The 17036-nt window shown below is 45.6% G+C and overlaps 1 long non-coding RNA gene across 3 annotated transcripts; it reads left to right on the forward strand.

Annotated features, from left to right (window-relative positions):
* The first annotated feature begins 5361 nt into the window (after positions 1 to 5361).
* LOC120670739 lies at positions 5362 to 10171 on the forward strand. Of its 3 annotated transcripts, XR_005673345.1 has the most exons (4): positions 5362 to 5992; positions 6121 to 6234; positions 6515 to 6642; positions 8136 to 8404. It is a non-coding gene; the product is annotated as an uncharacterized LOC120670739 (long non-coding RNA). The 3 variants fall into 3 exon arrangements; XR_005673344.1 differs by lacking the exon at positions 8136 to 8404 and adding an exon at positions 10086 to 10171 and having other exon boundaries at positions 6121 to 6642; XR_005673343.1 differs by having other exon boundaries at positions 6121 to 6642.
* The last annotated feature ends 6865 nt before the right edge of the window (positions 10172 to 17036 follow it).

Genomic DNA, 17036 nt, shown 5'->3' on the forward strand with positions numbered 1-17036 from the left:
TGTAAATAATGTACAGTGACATACTATTAGAACTACTTGATTTTTTATGGGAAGCTAAACGACCAAAAATATGTTGTCATATCAATTTATAGAATTTTTTTACTAGAATTGGATATTATTGTAATTATTATATGGTAATTTGGAGAAAGAAGTTTGAATTATCCCTAGAAGACAATTGAATTTTTCATCCATCTTCGAGACAGGGGACACAATGGAACATATGAGCCTAAATACAATTTTTTGTTTCTTTTTGGGTACACATAGATCAAATTGTATTTACTTTCAATAAATATTCAGAAATTCATTTAAACCATTTAAAATAGTAAATAAGTTTGAAAATTGTCAAAACTTCTTCAAGACAATTTATATGCAGTCTATTATATTCAGAAAATATATTAGTGTATAGAAGATAATTATTTTTGTATGTTACTTCACTATGGCGCAATAAAATGGGAAAAATAAAGAAAAATAGTAAATGGGCCGAAACACTAGATAGAGCCATCTTCCATCAAAGCCCAACATCTCCAGACCGTCCATCTCCAATCCAACGACTCGGATTGATCCGTAGTGGTATAAATAGGCCAGCAAACCCTAGATGAGCCTCCCTCACATCCCTCTTCAGATCCAGCCGCCCCTCCGCACCCCGCCGCCACCCCACGCGCTCCGTCGGCCTCCCACCTCCATCGCCGCTACTTCTCTCTGGATCTGCTCACCGCGCCCGCCGCCCCACTCTGCCCTCGCATCCTAGTCACTGCGCAGCTGACCCTCCGGCCTCCACACCTCTCCCTCTCTTCCTCCTCAGATCTGTGCGCTGCTCCCTCTCGCTCGTCCAGGGCCGCGACCACCGTCTCGCTTGACCTCGTCGCAGCCGTCTGGGCGCATGGAGGAGTGCCGGGAGAGCTCCAAGCGTCGGCCCCGGCAGATATTCAATGTATAGTGGCCGCGGCCTGTGCGGACGCGGGCCCCCTCCTCGCCGTGCCTCCCCGCCGGGGGGCTCATCCAATTGCTCCACTTCTTCGGGGGGCCTGTGTGCCCAGGCGGACCGAGGTGGCCTACTGCGTGTGGAGCATCCTGGATGCGCGGTCGGGGGGAGGAGCACTGGCGTGGTGGCCACCGCGCTGCGGCGGTGGCGGGCTATAACACCTCGGTGTTAATTTTATGCTTAATTTGCTAATTATGATCCTAATTGGGTCATTAGAGTTAATTAAGCATGCGTAGTATACTACGGTTTAGCTGAGTTCAATCCAGTTTTTCTCCCTGGTCTGAGCCTCAAATCAAGTTTCACCTAAAATCAAAGTTGTAGACCTTCTCTTCCTCTACAACTTCTATTTTGGCCAAATTCCAAGTTCCCACATGAAATTTTGAGTTATGGATGGTCAAAATCAGGTCAAAATTTTTTTAAACGTGGGCACTATGCTACCCTATTCTTTCCTGTGCCCGTACACGAGTGCCCATGCCGCGACCCCGCGTCATCGCCGGCGACTCCACGCGTCGCCGCGCCGGCGATCCTCGCCCTCCGCACTGCGCGTCCTTATCCCGAGCACGAGCCTCATCCGTTTAACCCTCCCCTTCTCCCTTCTCCAGCTCGGGTTGAGCTCGTCGAAAGGAGCTCATCACCGGAGTCGATTCCGGCCGCCCCACGCCATCCCGCCCCGATTTCCACACGCCCAGAGCCACTCCGCCTCGCCCCGAACCTCCTCCGCCCCTCCACGAGCTCAGCCGAGCCCCCACCCCGGCCGAATCGGCCTGCGCCGCCGCGGCCGCCACTACCGCTCCGCCCAAGGTTTGCCCCGCTGTCGATCTCCTACCTGCGGCCTCCGTTTTCTTCGAGTGACCACTCAAATCGACTGTATGTGATCCAGGGTAGCTCATGCTCCCCTTTGTTTCGTGTGTTCGACGAGTTTCCACTCGCGTTCCTAGCCATGCCGCCGCGCTCGCCGCCGTCGCACGCCACGGGCTGCCCTTGCGCAGCCCTGGGCCGAGCCTCCATGCGCGTCGACACCGGCCAGCCGCGCTGGTGCTCACCCCGCTCCACAGCGCCGCCGCTTGGCCCTGTGCTGGCTGGAGCCACAGCGCCACCGCTGCACGCCATGGCCGCCGCCACCCCTAGGCCGCTGTCGAGATCCCTACTCCGGTCTCTCTCCGCCCCAACCGACCTTGCAGCAAGCTTCCCTTTGCCCTAGTGAAGCTCCACGGCCCGGCGCCATTAGTCTAGCCTCGTCGGAGCTCGCCTGGCGCCGCCGCCTTGCGCCGCCTACCCCTGCTTGCCGCGGGCAAGCCGCGTCCAGCCGTCCCCAACCCCGATTCGACCCACCACGAGGTAGCTCTCTACCTCCTCAAGCTATTTCCCTACTTTCCCCCTTGCCGCCGGCGAGCCTAGCGGCCGGAAACCAGCCGGCACCGCCCTACCTGTGCCCTCCCCTGTTTTTGGCCGGCCAAGGGCCGAATTGCAAGGCCCCAAATAATTCCAGGGTCCCCGGTGCAAGTTTCCAGGGGCCTGTTTGCAAAGTTCTTTTTCCTTTTCTTTTTCAAAAACAGTGAGCTTGCAAATTCAGTTACAAATTGTAGAAAAATCATAAAATAGCAAATGAAAATGTTTTGGAATCCTTGTAAGTAGATCTATGCAGTGGAATCATAATATGATGGGTGTTAGTTGAAAATGTTTACTATAAAAATAGATTATGTTTGTTAAGGTTTTAAATGCTAGTGTTGCTTGTCTTTTTCGTAACTGAAGTTCTAGTGCTCCAAATGATGTAAAAATTTGGTGGTAGGCTATTGTTGTGATGTCTGTGCTGTGGTAAAAATTTTAAGTTCATTGAGTGCAGTATGCCCGAGTTATTGACTTAACTCGTTGAATGCTGAGTAAATGGTTTATAAATAACAGAATTATATATATATATATATATATATATATATATATATATATATATATATATATATATAATGAGTTTCCTCTGCCCTTGGATGGTATTCGTATGCCTTCTAAACATTTAGCATGGCCATGTGCTTACTGAAAATGTTGAGTTCTATCTTTATCTTGCTCTCATATGTTTAAGTTCAATTAAAACTTGTTTTGTGGGTGCTAATTAAGTTATAAATCCTGAGCATGCAATATTTATATAATAGCCTCGTATTTGCATGTGTATTTCACTGTAAATTGCTAGGCTCATAATCTATATGCATGTTTTTAGATCTTTCTTTTTCAACTTGTCTTGCTAGTTTTTGCATTGTTTAGTTCCGGCTATAGTTTTCTTTTTATGTTGTTAAGTAAATCCTTTTTCTGCGCGTGTACTTTTCAGAAACGTATTTTGTTCAGTTTTAGATCTTTCCAACTCTGTTATGATCAGTTTGTAGGTTGCTTTTGTTGGGCTTGCTGAAGTTGCTTGCTAGTGAAATAAATTGTTCTATTTGTTCTTTCTTGCTTTATATCTTTGCTTAGCCTTTTCTAAACAAGCTGGTAATGCTTTTTAGTAGGAAACACTTCAGGCTAAAATAAATTGAATGAACTCTCGTATTGTAGCACCAACCCATTTTTGCCTTTTGAGCTTGTTTGTCGTGTTTACTCGATAATGATTGCCCAGTCATGTTTTTCTTCTTAATCGTATTGCCTTGCATTACATCATGAACTCCCATGCATCAGGGTTGTTTTCTTGAAGTTCATGTACTTGCATTGTTGCCTATCATTTAGGTACGATAGACGTACAACGTGTGGACGGGAAGCACGTGCTGATGGAACCGAACCACAAGACGGTGTTGGGTGGATGCGTCCTGAAAAGTGAAGGACCCGCTGGAGCAACCGAAGACCCGGCTCAAAGTTGGAAGGGCCCAAGGCCTTGTTAGTACTAACACTAGCTTAGTGTTACTCCCAGGCAAGCCCCGGAACATAACCCTAATTTGAGTATTCAATGTTTATTTAAGTATTTGTGCATTTACGTTTTTAGGAGTTGTATGGAACCCCAGTATGCATGTGTCTCCCTAGGTACCTATGAGTCTATACTAGTATACATGTATCGTTAGTATTGCCATGCTTAACTAGGATCCGGTAGAAGTCGAGTGATTGCTGTCACTCGCGAGCTATAGGTTTCTGTTACTAATGGCAACGTGACTTGAGAATGAATCAATGAGGAAAGAGAAATGGAGACCGGGCGGAGATGATTTTGGTTTTGGATATGGAATGGATGGAAAGTAAGCCTCCGCATGTGTCGATTAAGGACCGTACCATTGTTGGCCCTGCTGACCGAGTTTGAACAGTACTAACCACATGCCGGAAGTAGGAGGTAGTCGAAACCGGTAAGCTAATTACCTAAATTGCGTCGGAATCTGATTCTCGACCTGCGGTGCTGGGCAAGGGTTGACGGATGGGATAGTCATCCACGGGTTCACGCGGAGTTCGCACGTGTGGGGCTCCTCATCCGGGTGCTGGCGGGCTTGATTCAGGCTTCGGGGTAATTGTGGGAACGGTTGCTCGGTGTGACTCGACGGGGTCGCACTTGGCGTGTGAGTTAGGTCCACCTTGTAAGGTTAAATCGGATCGATTTGCTGTATCTCTCAGTTAAGAGAACCTTGGTCACTGCGTCACATCGTAGTAAAAGATTGAAATGAGATTGGAAAGTTGAGATTATGAGATATGACTTTGGTACTCTAAAAAGATAATGTGATCAACCATGCATGCTCTAGATATTCAGACAAACCTAGTTGGTATTTGTATGATAAATTTGAGCTAAAATATTGAAAGTAAGGATCCACTATTAGTAGCTTTTGAGCAAAATAACTCCATAGCCAAAAAACTTTGCATGTCTAGGAGTCAGCTAAGTATATACCACTAGTCGGGTAAGCTTTGCTGAGTATTAGTATACTCAGGGTTTGTTGTTATCCTGTTTTCAGGTAGCTGCTGCTGGTTGGAGCTAATCAGGTTTCACATCAGTGGGCTCGATGTGACGTCCTCGTGTCATCGTAGTTATCATTGTTTTTTTAAACTAAACTTCTATTTAATTTCCGCTGCATTTTGATCTCTGATATTTTATGTAAATTTGTTTGCAAAACTCCGCATTGTAAATTAAATTTGAGAACTTTTATCTGCTTGTAATCATCTGTGCTCTCCTTCGGGTGAGACTTCTGGTGTTTTCAATCCTTAACCCAGCAGGCTGCCGGATTACACCGTTTTAAGTGTGCAGTGGCTTGATTAATACTTAAAATGATAGTTAGCGCACTTAAACCGGTTTAATTTGGGCGGTTCTGTTACACGAGCACATGACGTCCTGGAGCGGTTGAGGTCCACGCTGCGTCCAGCGTCGTGAGCGCTCTCCCTGCTGGCATTCTTTGTCATGGATTGTAGGTGCGCTACGAGGAGTACAGGTGAGCATGAATCTCCCTCCGGGGCGCTTCGCTCTGGGCTCTTCCATATTGCAGGAGCTTCCATATTGCAGGGTGCTACTAGTGCTGGGAGAACCATTTAGATATATCTATCTGAAAGTATAGTGTTTGCTAAATCGATGTACTACCTGCATTCAAACTACTGCAAACACTTTGAAATTGATATCTCTTTGAAATTTGTTAGATGACTATGCTTATCCACTCCTGTTGCCTTGGTATTATACTGTTGTTGGTTAATCCTGCTACCAACTTGCATTTGCTTATTTGTGCGCCTTGCAGATTACTCCGTGTTTGTAATTATTCTGCATTAGCATTGAGTGCTCTCTCTGCTTGCATGATGACTAGTAACTTTCTTGCTAGCTAATTTAGTTTGTGCTGCTAGACTAAGTAGTTATTTTCAGTACTATTTTTATTGTCTGGTGGTTGTTTGCATGTCGCCTTGAATTTTTTTTTGTAGGTCTGTAATGATGCTTGCTTGGTAGTTAAGCTCGGCCTAGATGCTGAATGTGATTGTGTGTTGTTTTCTCATGCTCCTGCTGCTGTTTGACTTCAGTCGGCTTATCTACACAGGAGTAGACCACGAACAATGGTGGCTGCATGTGCTCCTTTGAATCACATGGTGAGGGAAAAATCATTTTGGTCACATGATTAATCTAGCTTTGCGAACAAAATTTGTGTCATGAATTCACTGGTGTGATACTAATTCTACTGCTGTTTAACTGTTTCTACCACTACTTATGCTTGCAGGGCTACGAAGGCAGGCCGATCTTTGATTTCTGACTGCTCTCGAATGTTCCGATCTGGCCTGTTGGGTTCACTCTTTATGGGTCACTTTCTCATTACTATTACCATATCTGTGTGGTAACCATTGTTAGACTGATAGGTGGATCTAATGTGTAGTCAATTATTTATGTTTGAATTCCATTGGTAACTTAAAGCTATTACTTGCTGAAAACAGTAGTTAGACTGATAGGTGGATCTAATGTGTAGTCAATTATTTATGTTTGAATTTCATTAGTAACTTAGAGCTATTACTTGCTGTTATAAATTTATAGTAGTCCATTGATCACAATTCCTTTTATTGCAATATTGCCGACTGTAAGAATTTGACATTTTGACAATGTGCTCTTTTCATTTTCAGGCTGAGGATGATTATATGCAAGGAACAGAGATGATCTTTTATCTCCATACTTTCTATGCTTCTAAGTTTAAGCTTAAGATGTAATGCTAGCTGTGTCGCTGGATAAGACACGCATGATTAAGCAACTGGTTAGTCATTTCTTTGGTTCTGTTTACTTGACAAGCTCGGCACATTAACAATTTCTTTTGTTCAACTGCTTCATGACCCTGTTAGAGCTTCTGTAGAGCGAAGCATCTTATCTATTCATGTTTGAGCTTCTCTTTGGATAATAGCACTAATTTATTTGGATTGTCATACTTACTAGTCTATCAACTCGTGCTCCCGCACGGGCTAGTTAGAGATATCTAATAATTATCTATCTCACGCTCTCTTTAACCAATTAAATATTCTGATCCAGTATTATAAAGATACATATTTATCATTATGTAATTGTAATAAATGTGATATGTTTAGTTACTAACAATTTTTTCTCACTTTGCATCATACCTCCATATATGTTTGATATGTATTTAATTGAACACTTTGTTTGATCTATGTGAACAACATGAAAATTGGTATTCGTATCTCTTCTCTTATACATGAATATGTGGTGACACACACATTATGGTTAGTATTTTTATATAAATAATAACATAAATAATATACTAATAATGATAAAAATAATAATTTAGAATTTTATGTTGGTGCACTTTAAGATTTTATTATAATAATATAATTTTGATTCAGATTTGGGATTTTAATTTTTTATAATGATATCATTGGATAATATATACAAAAATTTATAGGGTTATTAGATATTATTTTATAATGGCATAAGTGGATAATTTACATGAAGATTAGGGGTTTACTTTAGATTATTTTTATAATAGCAGAGATAGGTAATTTAGATACATGTGTAGGGGTTACTTTAGTTTATTTGCATAATGGCAAAGGTGGGTAATTTATTAAAAAAGATAACAGATCCAACGGCTATTATGATTAGAGTTGTCGAATTGATGGCCAGATATTTCTGATTTTTTTGAGAATTTATAGAATTTCTCTATTTTTTTAGACTGTCCACCTAGGATCCTAGGTGGCATTACCTGGAGGTTCAAAAGGAACCTCCAATTAGTAATAGTAAGATGTTATCCTCCCACTAACCAGGATGATATACATATTTAGATGGTTCATCATCCTCATCTTCATGGATGTGATTAAAATTGCGAGATCGAGAAATGCTATTACTAATTTATATTGGGACACATGCATGATTATTCTCTGGTCCAGCTGGGTCACCCATCTGTCAATTTCATTTTATCGGAGCTGTTGCTCTAGATAGATATATCCGGCTGGTATCCCTGCCTACTATTCAAGGTGGCTTACGATCCGGTCGAATCAAAAAAGTGGAGTACTGTTCTTGTGCCCAAGGCACTTGCATGTTGCTGTCAGATAATATATATATATATATGTCAACATTATATCTTGGCATCATTTTCAGTGGTTTCACTGCTTATTAGTAGTGTTGTGTTGCAGTACTATATGTTTTTTTGGTTATGTCTAGTCTCAATTCTCCATGTCTCCTTTCTTTATTCACATATGTTCAGCATTTAATTTGTCTCCATGTTTTCTCTGGTTCATGCAGAGAGGGAGACAGTGGACAAGGTGAGAGGGAGGACGACAACACACCCCATTGCAAGAGATTGAAAATTTGAAGATGGCAACTAAGGCGTTGATCCATTACTTTTTTATTACTTTCTAATTTATGATGAAATGTCACTGCATATTGTCTTATATCTTGTGAAAATTGGTATTGTAATTCTGAAAATGGGTTGTAATAGCTTATTGTGACTTCTGGGATGGAACTTTTGTTTTAATAAGTGGACTGGAAAAATTGGTGGGCTGTTTTTTATATGGGCTGTGTATAAAGTTGAATCTGGTTAGCTAATAATGAATGTTGAGCTGAAATTAGGCCCACTCTGATGGCCCTTTCAAAACTGGGCTGCGAACGTCACATTACCTGCTAGCTGCCACGTCATTAGCCACGTCAGCGCCAATACATTAGCCACATCAGCCGTCACGTCAATGTCCATGTCATTGATGGTTGAACACATGGCATTATCTGTGACAACATCTGTGACGTTAATTTTTGTCATAGATATTGGGTTTGGGTTGGGCTAAGTGGGCTTAGGGTCATTTTGTGACGGTTAAGAAACGTCATAGATTGTGTTAATCTGTGATGTTTATGCAAAAAAACGTCGATCGATTTAATTTGTGACGCTCATTCCATGACGTTATTGAAAATCGTCACGAAATTGTCATAGATATTGTTTTGCGACATTTTTTCAACAATCTGTGACAAATTTGTTTCGTCATGGATTAAATGATTTCTTATAGTGAGGGGAGAAGGTCCCGCACTGGAGAACATCCAGTCCTGTTACCTCTTTATGTACCTCCTGCACCGAACCCGAACGTCAGGGACTTTGCTAAACACAAAACTGTTGTTACGCCGGACGGACATGGCTGTCACCTCATGCTGTCTACCCCTTTCATACCGTGGAGCACGGAAATATCCGCTGGATCCCGCATACCCGAGCACCACGCTCGTGTATGAGATCACTACTCTAATGCCCCTAGGGCTCCCACCCTTCGGATGGCCAAGCAAAGCACTAGAGCTAGCCCGAAAGCACAACGTATTATCCAACCCCCAAACATCTCGCCTAACCATACTCGTCACATGACTCATGATAAACATAAACATGGATTGATAAACTATCAAGATAGCATAGCAACCATGAACAAACTCTATATTATGAATAGAGTACTGATAGAAAGAATACAAAGCCATACTGAGAGTCGAGGATCGCTCAACAACTCTGAGGATGACTTAATTCACTAAAGAGAAACTAGCCTAGCTCCACTATCCTAAACTAAGAGCAAGAGTGAGAGCCTTGAGAGAGAGAGGGTGTGAAATGGTGTGTGTGTGTGTTGAGGGGGGAGGGGGGGAGAGAGGCCCTATTTATAGTCTTGGAGGTCGGTTCCCGCCATCTGCACGTATGGAAGGTGATCAGGAGGAGTATGGGGCACGCCACATCGAAGTGCACCTGGACGGGATGCGGCCCAGGTGCGGCCGACCCTAGGGGTCGGCCGGCCCCACATGGCAGCCGGTCATCCTCATCCATCTCCGAGATGCTGACACGTGGCCCCTGATCTTATCCACAGGGGCATATGCCTTGGCCCTCCCATTTTATCTGATTTGTGGGCCCTACTTGTAAGTGAGTGACGCCAATTGCGATCTTCTGTGTAGTTGCGTCGCGTCTTCGTTGTGTTTTCCTCTTATTTCACTCTTGCTCATTTGAAATTTTACAAACTCAAAATAGCTGTGGAACTAGGTTAGTGTAATATAAATGTGAGTAAGGTGTATAGTTTTTCCTTTATTATTGAGTCTAGTTGACGGTCAGAAATGATACTTAACGACCGTCAACAGTGCCCTGTTCTTCTTCCTTCACTTTTCCTCCGCGCCCGATCGACGACCTCCGCCGCCGCCCCCACCGTGCCCAATCGTCGACCTGCGCCGCCGCCCCCTCCGCGCCAGGTCGTCCATCGCCGCGCCACCTCGACACCGCCGCCGGTCGGCCTCCACAGCGCTGCCACCATCTGGCCACCTCGCCTCGACGCCCCCCGCGTAGCCCATCTTCGTCGCTGCCGCCTCCGCCTCGAGGCCGCCGCCCCGTCGTCTGCGCACCACCGTCTCCATCTCAACGCCGCGCCGGCCTCCACCGCCCCGGCCGCCTTCGACGATGCCGCCGCCCCCTCCACTGCATGCTGCCGTCTCTGCCTCGACACGCCACCGCCGTCTGCCTCGACACGCCGTCTCTCCCTCCACTACGCGCCGCCGAGACGCCGCCGCCCCCTACCCTGCACGCCGCCGCCTACGCCGCATTGCCGCCTCCGCCTCGACCCGGGCCGCCGTGCGCCGCCGTGTAAGTGGCCGTCGGCTACTTTTTTCTTTTTTCTTTCATCATTTTATTATTATTTTTATTTATTTATAGATTCTAACTAGAATTTAATTATAGATATAGTGTTTGTATTATTAGATATATTAACTAGAATTTAATTAAGATATAGTGTTTCCATTATTAGATATTAACTAGAATTTAATTATAGATATAGTGTTTCCATTATTTTTTATTAACTAGAATTTGGATTCCTTGTACATGTCAATTAATTTTATTATTTTTCCTTGTGTAATTCTATGTCCTTATTCATTGTAGATGTATTCATAGACTTTAATTCACCATGTATTTATTATTTAATTATGTTATTCTTCATGGTTAATTCAAAGGTGTCATTTACACACACACACTCGTTCAACGCTCTCTCGTTGTCTCCTCTCAAACGCTCGGTCTCTCGCTCTCTCCCTATAACACACACACACACACACACACACACACACACACACACACACACACACACACACTCACACACTCACACACTCTAACACACACACACACACACATCCCCATTCCTTCAAAGAATTGAATTCTTGTGCTTCAGATAAGGATGGACATAGACTCTAACACATTTTTACGGTTTTAGTTAAGGATGGACCCCTTCGGTGATGAGGAGGCCGGCACAAAATACATGATGGACGCAATAAACGAAGATACGAGGGCCAACACCACCCATGAAATCGGTGAAGAAGAGGCTAGGACAACTGATTCGTTCCTAAATATGTCTGGAGATGGCGATGAAGAAGATGATGACTTTGCGCTGCCGCCCAATCGACAGCACGTTCCAGTATGTATCTTAATTATGCATGGTGACTTAGGTAGATTAGTTTTGCGATTAACATATCTTTTCTGTAATTTAGTTGACCTCTGCATCGACTTCGTTGAGCCAATCAAAAGGGAGACACCGGCCGACCAAGAAAATGGAGGGAAGACAGGTCGTCACAGAAGTGGACGCAGAGGGTTGTCCAAGTGCTCCAGAGGCTGCTAGCATGAAATTTGTCAACCAATGTGGGGTTATTGTTCGGGCAAGAATTCCGATCACCACAAGACTATGGAAATCGAGCAAACCAGAAGAACAGCAACACGTCGTGCCTCCACATCAGAAGGAAATGCTATGGACAGAACTCAAGGATATGTTCACTCTTCCTGAAGGAGTTGATCAAGAACTTGTGAAGAAATGTGCCTTGAAAAAGATGGCCTTTGCCTTTACAACTTTCAAGAAGAAGTTGTACACTAATTACATCAATTAGGATGAGGAGCCAAACTGGGACGATCTTTCTCAGGTTAAACCATACTGGGAAGAGTTCAAACAATACAAACTATCAGAGGAAGCCCAGTAGTTGGACTATAAACATGACTTGTACATTTGTAAATATTTCTAAACGTGATGTCTTGTTGTTTGTATATTTGTAAATATATTAGTTTAGCTAATTACTTTAATTATATGCTTGCATTTGACTTTTAGTTAGTTTCAACTATTCTGTGAAATCGAACACGACCAATGAACGTATAGTGCTGTAGAGCTCGGGTACACTTAGCAATTATAAAAGAATAAACATTAATAAATAAAACAAACAATACTGGATTTGGGCAAAATAGGGAAAACTCATTGGTAGGGGCTGCCAGCTTGCGCTAGTGTGGCAGACTCTTTGGTACAGGTTGGTCTTTCCAACCGGTACCAATGAATACATAAGGCACCGGGTGAATAACTCGATGTCTTAGGCCGAGGTCATTGGTCTCGGTTTGGGGGAACCGGTTGGAAAACCAGTTCCTAAGGCCGTTTCCAACCGGTTCCCATGGGCCGTTTTCTAGTAGTGCTAGCCAGGGTTTTTTTTTACCGACTGGTGGACTCAAACCACTACCCACCAGTAGCGATTTACTGGACCAGTTTGACCGGTTACCGGTTAAAACCGGTCAAATTCAAAATCAAATTCAAAATCGCATGTTCAACCAGTTCCGATTGGCTTACCGACCGGTTTTACCGGTTTACCGGTCCGGTTTGACTGGTTACCAGTCGGTTTGAGTGGTAACCGGTCGATTTGAGTGGTAACCGGCCAAATTCAAATTTTTTTCTTTTTTGGTTTAAATTCAAATGCCCGCAAAGTATACTAAATGAAAATTTGTATAACATGTTTTAGCCTAAATGAACCCTCCAACCCTCTTTTGTACTACTTTTACATTGTATTTGTATACTTTTGTATGCATGCTTTTTTTTGTTTAACTTCAACTGCCAGCAAACTATACTAAATGAATGAATATTTGAGAAAATTTAACACCATTATATTCGTCGCACGTTGAAGTATTTTTAGAAATTTTTTTGGGAATTTTTCATTTTTTGGAATTCAAATTTGAATTTTGAATTGGGGCCGGTTTCAAACCGGCCGAAACCGGAACCGGTCCGGACCGACCGGTTCCGGTTGGGAAATTTAACCCTGGTGCCAGCTGCGTCAACCGGTGACGTCAGCCAAGCACGACTGCCCCCATGGAGATGGACGGATGCATGGAACGGGCCGAGCCCGGCCCGGCACGAGAAGCCCGGGAATACCTTTTTCTTCCCCTCGAAGACACTCACTTGTTAAAAAGATATTTACCAGATGGGAAATCCCGGATGTTACGGTGCCCAGCTGCCAAGCTCGGTACGGAGCCTGAGGGAGCGCGTGGCTTCCCCACAAGAACATCATGATTACAGGGATGCCGTGCGCTCAGATGATAAGAAGATAGGCGACAGATAGCTTATCCCTTAGTTACCCGTCCCATCAACTTGAAGATGAACGGTGGCCGGGACCCACCGCAGTTTACCGCGCCCCCATCGCGATAAAACCAGGGCAGCCCCGGCCATCCCCCCGGGGTTGACCAGGGTCACCCCGGACCACGAGGGGTCCGCGGGGTGCCCCGAAAACGCTAGGCGGCCGCCTCGGACCACCCCGGGATGTCCCCTTGTGCATCTCGGAGCACGAGGGCCCGCTGGACGCCCCCGGGATCACCCCGGGATGTTGGGGTTCACCTGCCAGTGTCCATGGCCACCCCGGGATGCCCCTATGCCGTCTCCGAGCACCCCTGACTCCAGTGGACCCCCCAATGCCTGCTACAGCGGGACTGAGAAGCTGCTTGCCCGTCTGACAAAGGCGGGGCAGTATGGAAGACAGCGCCCACCATGCAAAAGGGGCGTTCACACGAATTAGAGAAGAGCAGAGAAGGTAGTTGTAGCCTATAATAGAAAGATCTCAGAACATGTAAGGGGGCCCTTTTTTCGGGACCTGATTCATACATTCCGGGATTGGGCTTTCCAACTCGGGATCAGTAAGGACCAATCACAACACACATGACGTAGGGTATTACGCCTCCGGGAGGCCTGAACCTATCTAAAAACCACTATCTCAACTCGCAGTAGGAATATGGGGTAGCAAAAACAAATTTTTTGCTACCACATAAATCAAGATTACTGTAGTTATAGATCACGGGATTACTACTAGACACGTGGTTGCGGTACTTCTATAGTGCATCGGTGTAGTGTAGATGGTAGCCACAGTGCAGTTGAGTGAACCATCTCACGAACAGCTCGTCCTTGTGCAGCAAGCGCAGCACCTCCACGAAGTCCACATGTATGGGAAGAAGCGTCAAACTCCGGATTGCTAGATCCGCAAGAGCACCTAGAGCTTGATGCACAATGAGGAGGGACAGGAAGGAGAGGGGGGCACCAACTGCAGAGGGGGCGGCTAGGGTTTCTCCTAAGGTTGGGCGCCCCCCTCTCCCCACCTTATATAGTCCTGGTGAGCACCCCTAGATGGGCCCTAGTGGGCCCCACCTTGGGCGCCCTAGGTGGGCTGCCCTGGCCCCCACCTTGGGCGCCCCCTAGGTGGGCTACCCTGGGCCCAACCAAGGGTCCAACCCTATGGGCATGTCGAGGCCCATTAGTGCATCAAAACCAAGTCTAATTAGGATCTCATCCTTATTAGACTTCTGGCACTTAAGTGTGTGACCCTATGGGCTGACACGTGAATAGACATGGTCGAGTACTCCTACTCACCAATAGTTGATAGTGGTCTCTAGCAAGACATGTCAACTCCTATGCATGCGCGAATCATATCTGTCGAGTCATCACAATCTTATACATGCTATTCTCTTTGCCTCATGATATTTGGTCTAGATTGAAGTCGGCCACTCTTTCTCGATCATGTGATTCGGAATCCTTGGTTAACTCTTAACCGCAGCATGGCCATGCATTTTTTGATCTGAATCATTCGAGGAGCCCAGAGATATCTCTCTCTTGCAGAGAGGGGCAAATCCCATCTTGACCGACCATGTCTCACAGCATGCTTCTTGACAAACCCGAAAGCCACCTTTATGACTACCCTGTTACGGTGTAGCATTTGATGGCTCCTAAGTAAGTTGGTTCACATCTTGAGTACATACGACGATCTCAGGTCTTAGGACACAGCGTACATATTGTGTAATGAGAAGTTATCATCTCGTGTTGGGTCAGTTCAGTCTCACGTCTCACATGAGCCCACATGATTAGTTTGACATCCCCATGTCCATGACTTGTGAAACGTTGTCAATCAATTAATACATGTGCTTGTCTAATATTCATGTGTGTCCTCACATGAACTCCAACTAGGAATATTTCAGAATATCCATACAAATAAAGAGTTTCACAAATACTTCACATAAGTATTAATCAATACAAGTTGTCATCCATGGATATGCAAGGAACACTTTATTAATCATGAATACAATGAAATATGATTGTCTCTAGGGCATATTTCCAACACTCGCTTCCGTAAGGGAGATCCTTGCGTGCTTTACACCCCTGACCGAATATCTAAACGGGGGTTCCCTCAAATCCGTGATTGCGGTACTCACCCACCGTCAGCTCGCGCGCCAGGTAGGGGGTGTAGCGCGTAAGATTTTCCTTTATGCGAAGCTCAACCTCGTAGAATCCATGGCAAACCACTCCGACCATTCCGATGGGGAGAGCGGCAACGAGCCCGCACATCCACGCCGAGCGCTCTCCAGCGCCCCTCCTCGTCTGGGGGCTGGGGGCTTATCCTCCGCGATTCTGACCGTCTGGCGACCAATATCGCATTTCACCGCGCCGCCACGACTTGATGGCCCTAGGGCTGAGTCTGGCAGAATGGCATCAGCTAATGCCCGTGTCGCCCAGTTCAGGGCAGAAGCACGGGGCTGCACGATGCATCGAGGCCCACCGGCTCGCAGTCGCCTCAGCCGTGCTAGCAATCCCCCAGGGGAAGCGCTCGCTGCAGCCCGTGTTTGGCTACGCCACCCTCCGTTGAGGGCGGGAGTCAGCACCCACGATGGAGAATGGCTCGACGAGCTGGTTAGCTATTGGCGGTCGATATCGATGATTTTCGCCGCCAACACTCCACATGATTTCATGAAACCTAGTCCACAACCATGCCATAACTATTATATCTAATGAGTTCCACAAGTTTTGGTGTTTATTTGACTTCAGGGATAACATATCCAAAGTTGACCCAAAGCTTTCTGTGGAATCTTGGCATGAGATTTTACCAAAGTCATCTAGAGGGCGAATTCAAGTCATTCCAATGGGTAGTATCCCAAAATGCACAAGTTGGACCTGGAAGGCTTGAACCCATATCCCAAAGTGAAGGAATCTTGGGCCATGATCAGACACAAGATATCCACCCCACCAAGGAATGATCTACGGCCATGGAGGATCATGTCAGTGCAACGGAGGGCCAAAAAACACCCAGAGCCAGGCCGCCCGGCCCAAGACGGTGTCAGTTGAACGAACCACCAGAAGTACCATCCTCTAGAGACGATCAAGACCGTTCCACGGGAAGGCGGTGCTAGGTGGCAGCAGGGCCAGGCCGGCCGGCCTAGGCCAGGCCGCTTGGCCCCACTTTTCAGCGTCTGATCACCAGCCTTCGCATGGAAATCAAGCACAACTGCCATGGTCGCGTACAACCGGCGTTACCTGAATTAACTACCAGGAACCGACCTTGGAGTGCTATAAATAGGACCCCCTCACCTCACTTGTAACACACACCACTTGGAGCTTGAGTGCCTCAAAGTTTAGTTTCCATCTTAGTAGAATAGTGAGAGTGTGAGGTGAGAACTTTGGCGGAAGCCGGGCGAAAGGGGCGGAGTCGGGTTCTTTCGACCTTACCCCAACTTTGCATCCACCTCGGGGGAATTTATAATCAAGTAAGTTCCTCGTTTATCTTTAGTTTCTCGCTAGTTTTACTTTTTACTTAAGTTACTTGCTTAGTTACTTTCTTTGATCTGCGAGATCCTGAGTCTGCGTAAGTAGTAAGTTCTACTTAACTGAGGTTACTTTCTTCATTAGTACACGATAGGAGTAAGTAGCTCGATAGCTGTGGGTGTGGTGCCTAGGCTTGGATAGCTATCTCGGATTGTGTTCCACCCCACAATACCGCAGTGGTAGGCGGTAAGTGGTGACAGCCTTGTCCGTCCCTAGTAGTCCACCATGTTCGGGTGCTTTCATAGCAGTAGTTGCCGAAGGACGTCAGACTCCCTTCTCATACCTT

The sequence above is a fragment of the Panicum virgatum genome, chromosome 4N, assembly GCF_016808335.1.
Source record: "Panicum virgatum strain AP13 chromosome 4N, P.virgatum_v5, whole genome shotgun sequence".
In the NCBI taxonomy this organism is placed as follows: domain Eukaryota; kingdom Viridiplantae; phylum Streptophyta; class Magnoliopsida; order Poales; family Poaceae; genus Panicum; species Panicum virgatum.